Source organism: Orycteropus afer, unplaced genomic scaffold (assembly GCF_000298275.1).
Source record: "Orycteropus afer afer isolate SDZICR_OR568_19922 unplaced genomic scaffold, OryAfe1.0 scaffold00047, whole genome shotgun sequence".
NCBI classification, from domain to species: Eukaryota; Metazoa; Chordata; class Mammalia; order Tubulidentata; family Orycteropodidae; genus Orycteropus; species Orycteropus afer.
In genome coordinates, this window is record NW_006921634.1 from 8,507,769 (window position 1) to 8,512,903 (window position 5,135).

General features: G+C 34.1%; 1 protein-coding gene across 1 annotated transcript in view; it reads left to right on the plus strand.

Moving 5' to 3' along the window:
• The window catches only part of CEP57 (centrosomal protein 57), a 47,566-nt gene that overhangs the window by 9,063 nt on the left and 33,368 nt on the right, over positions 1-5,135 (plus strand). The window lies entirely within an intron of this gene.

Consider the following 5,135-nt stretch of genomic DNA (forward strand, 5'->3'; position numbering starts at 1 on the left):
ACGGTGGCTGCGATGATGGGCTCAAGAATAGCAGGGATTGTGGGGCTGGCACGGGATCGGGCAGTGTTTCGTTCTGCTGTGCATGGGGTCGCTATGAGTCGGAAACGACTCGACGGCACTTAACAACAACAACCAGGCTAGTGCTTTCCAGCCTTTAGGTTATCATAATAAATGTGGAAAATGAAAAGGTAATAGATGTTTCGTCACTGCTTTTACCATATAAACAAACAACAAAAAAATAGCACACTCACTGCTGTCATGTCAATTCGACTCATAGCAACCCCTCCTTGGGTTTCCAAGGCAGTATCTTTACAGAAGTCGATTGCCCAGTCTTCTTCCAGGGAGTAGCTGGTAGGTTTGAACCGCCAACTTTCTGGTTAGCAGTCAAATGCCTTTGGCACTACACCACCAGAGCTCCCTTTTAGCACATATTGAAATAAATTATTAAGATTTGTGACAACCAGCTGGGTAACCTACCTGAGGTCAGAAGAAAAAAAATCTTGGCCCACCTATTATAAGTATATACTTCTGCATTTTATTTGTAGTCAAGTTGTTGTCACTGAAGTATGTGAAAAAAATAATGGCCTCAACCAAGTAGGTAGTTGGAAAATGAGTATTTTAATGGTCTTTTCCAACAATTGATGAGTATACTATACCAAAACTTGAAAAGTAGTTTCTTAAAAGTTGGTTAAATCTGTAAACATAGTGAATTTTTCATAGTCCGTTTTGGGAGTTCCACAACCACCTACACAGTTGGAGATACACTAGAAAAACTCCTGTGACTCAGAAGCAGTTGTATTTACTGCTGTGGTTTATACAAAGCACTGTCCACAATGGAAAAAGACTCATTAAGTAGAATCTGGAGGGATCTAGGCACAGTCTTCCAAACTTCTTCATGAAGGTTATACAGAAAGCATGGATCCTTTAGTAATGGACTGCAGCAATATGTTTGAAGTATTTTTGTCCAGAAAAGCCCACTTACATCTCAGACCAGGGCTTTCTTTGGGAACTTGCCAGATGTGGAATCACCTTGCAGAATGCCATTTGGTCTTTGTTCTCTGTTCCTTCAAGCCATACCAGCAGCTGAGGCTAATGAATGGGACTGGCCAGACCAAGAGGGACTACCTGGCACCCAATGCTGACTAAGCCTCAGGAAGCATGATGAAATCTATCATGGTCTTATGAGGAAACTGATAAGATCCTTGAACACAGAGGCTCAGATAAGCATCTTGGTTGGTAACCATGCAAGGGACAGGTAGTGTGTCCCATTTTGGAGCATGGGAGTTTCATACTGTGACCCCTCCCAGACCTATCACCTTGTGTGTCTCTTTGTTTGTATGCTTTATCTTAGTAAAGTGGGTTTGGTGTTTGCTGTGAGATCTGCAAGTTGTTTCAGTAAATTATAGGATCAAAGGAGAAGTGAAGGGAGTCATGAACTGAGCCTACAGCTGGTGCCCTGAGCGGGTAGGATTAAAACTTCAAATTTGGGGCTGATTAGTCTGAAGTAAGAGCCCTGTTGGTGAAGTGGTTAAAGAACTTGGCTACTAACTGAAAGATTTGCAGTTTGAACCAATAGCTGCTCTGTGGGAGAAACATGTAGCATTCTGCTTCTATAAAGATTTGTAGCTTTGGAAACCCTCTGGGGCAGTTCTACTCTGTCTTAGAGAGATGCTGTGAATCAGAATCAGCTCAATTGCATATAGCAACAACAAAAACAAGGCTAAATACCTCAGGGATAGTGTTAGGAATCTTGGTATTATATTTTAAGTCTTAGGTGTTGGGATAGGTGAGGGATGAAGTTGGGATTTTAAATATTTAGATTAAGGCTAAGTTTCTAGAATAATGTTTCCTTTGGAAAGCTGGGAGTAATGAAGGGGGACTAGTCAGAGAAAGGGAATTGGAATAACTTACTTTCTCTGGCATGAGGAATAGGCCAACTGGCTGTATGGATAGAAAAGTCACTTCTGATAAATCAACCCAAGGCCTGTTTCTTGTATGAACTGAGATATGTACATAAAGACTTCAATAATAAGACTTATACAGTGTTACTCAATGGGAACCCATAATGTTAATTGCATTTCAAGTTCATCTGAAATAATAATGTGTATGAGAACTGCCTTTTTTTTTTTTTTTTTCTTTTAAGAAGAGTTCAAGGAGTAGCCTTATTCTTTTAGCTAATAACATTTAGTAAAATACAAAGTCAGAAGTGTGGAACTGGCACAGAACCAAACATTAGTGGAAGAGAATGTTCATAGACGCAGTGTATAAGAAAGCATTATGAGGATGGAATTATAGAACTGTATCCATGTGGAGACATAATCTTGAATAAATCTGATATAAAATAGTAAGTAAAGGATAATCACATTAAAATATTATGTAAAGGTATAGAAAGAAAGCTCAGAACAATTTCGTAAAAATATTTATAGTTATTCTATCTAGATGGTAGAATTATAGGTATAATGTTTTTTTCTTTTTCATTTATTTTTTTCCACCCTAAATTTTCCTTAGGAGCTCTGGTAGCATAGTGCCTAACACATTTGACTGCTAACCAGAAGGCTGGCGGTTCAAACCACTAGCCACTCCTCAGAAGGAAGGTTGGGCAGTCTGCTTCCATAGTGATACCACCTTGGAAACCCAAGGAGGGGTCACTGTAAGTCGGGTCTGACTTCACAGCACATAACAACAACAGATTTTCCTTAAGCATTTATTTGTCTTTTTTTTTTTTTTTAAGGATCAGTGAAGCATAACTTACAACTTTGTAGTACTTGGTAGGAAATTAATACAGTCTCATACTTTTATTATTGAGCAAGAAAGTTGTGAAAATAAATAATCATTAACTCAAGTTTTTTAAAGACTCACCTAGGACTAAGGAAAGTAGAGAATAAATTAATGTTTGGCCTACATTTTGTTTTGTTTTGAAATAAAAGTGCTAACGATTTTAAGGAAAAGTATAATATTCACAGAATTAGGACTAAAAAAGAATATGGTAGATTATTATAGAAATCATTATGCTTAATCCTCCGATAAGTTTGAATATCTTCTTGACTAAAAAAAAGAAGAAGAAATGGAAAAAATATGTATTTTTCAGATGTCCAAGTCTCTAGCCCCAGTGGGGCTAGAATGCAGAAAAGCTGACACCCCCCCACACACCCCTAGTCTTTTTTTTTTAATCCAAAATGCCCCTGATACCAGAGTAGCTACATACAGAACTAACATGGAGTGTTTCAGATCAATTTTAATGATAAATATAGATGTAAAAATTAAAGTAGTAGTGAAGTCATATATTAAGTACAATTTAATGAAGCAATACAAGAAATGTTTTGTATTATAAAGGCTTATTTTAAGGAATTCACCTCAATTGTTCAAAAAAGGTTTTTAAAAAACTCAGTTGCTATTGAAGGATGTGTGTTAAGTTAAATTTTTTATTATAATTGTTAGCTGATAATTGTAGGCGTATACAAGAATTCTTGTTCCTTAAAATACTCGATTTATATCTTTCCTGTGATTTCTGTCATTTCAGTTGATTTGAAGGTTTCTACAGGTATATGTGTGTGTGTGTGTATCTCATTGCATATCAGCAAGAATAAGTAAACTAATATGAACTAATTTTCTTATTTGGAGCTTGTCACATCCTAAAGGCACTTAGAAATTTGATGAATAAATGAATGAATGACTTTACTAAATGGAAGAATGTGCCTTTTCTTGAGAGAGAAGACTTAATTTTTAAAGGATATATGTTCTTTCTACCTTAAGCTGTAGTTTACATGAAGTTTCTTGTAAATAAGTGCTTGAGCAAAATGATTCTGAATAATTAATTGGTAAGAAGAGTTCTGAAATGTTTTAAAAATATAATGTGGAAGAATGGCAGTATTGATTTTTATAAAATTTTAATTAAAATATTGACATCATATTAGTGGAGCTAGAATAAAGTCCTGGTCTTGTGTGTTTATGTATATAAGTAGTAATTATATGTGGATATACAGGTTTCTGTGTGATATATTTGACGTTTATAGTTGAATTCCTTCCTGTGATTCAAAATATGTTTTATTTGACTTAAAGAATTAAATGTAAAAAAAAATGTGAGACCATTAAGTATAATAAAGGAAAATATAATTGAGGTGTATATGATCGGGGGGGAAGAACTTTCTATATATAAAAATAGAAAACTTTGTGGGAAAGATTTTTAAATATAACTGTACAAAAAATCAAAATATCTATACATCAAAAGTTAACACCAAAACTAGATATAAAGGTGGGTGAATAAAATGAAAGGAGGATAAAACTTGCTTATAGAAAAATGTAGAAAGGAAATTCACAAAAGAGAAAAATGGCCTATAATATATACAAAATATTTAAACTTTCAATAAAAAATGAAAATAACCAAAGTAGCATGTTTTGCTTATCAGATATTTTGTAATTAATAAATTCTGTGTTGCTTGGAAAAAGAAGTGTATTTCTGTTGAAATTAATGGTACAACTCAAAGTAATTGACTACTGTTTCAATATGTGACTATTCTTTGATCCAGTAATTTAATTTTTAAATATAGATCATAAGAAGATAATCTTTTAAGACTCACCTGGTTGCATGAGCAAATACACACAGTTTAATAATGCTACATTGAAAAAACAAAACTTAGATAAATTTTGAAATCAATTTATTTTACACATATTGAAGTAAAAAAGCATCATTTTCTATTGTAATAGGCTTATCCATTGTTCTTCTCTTCATTGTGTTTTCCTGTGGCATCTCCATTTTCTGTGGTGAATACAGACTGCATTTATAATTAGAAACACACGTTTTGGGAAGGCACTGACAGCACTTAGTTTTTTTCCAAATATTGAAAAAATGCAGATTAAAAAAGTGGTCCTTTCTGTATGTAACTTTTTATTTTTGTTGTTAGATTCTATATGTTATCCTTTTAATAGGACAAAAAGATTAAGGCAGTTAATAATGTACTTAGAACAGTTAGGAATTTTATGTAATTAGCTAAGTTTGTTTTCTCATTTTATAAAATCTTTGAAATGTTTTTACAGTAATGATGGGTTTTTTACCTGTGTTCTGGTTACCTAGTGCCACTCTGATAAGAATATACTACAAATGGGATGGCCTTAATAAACAGGAGTTTATTCTCTTA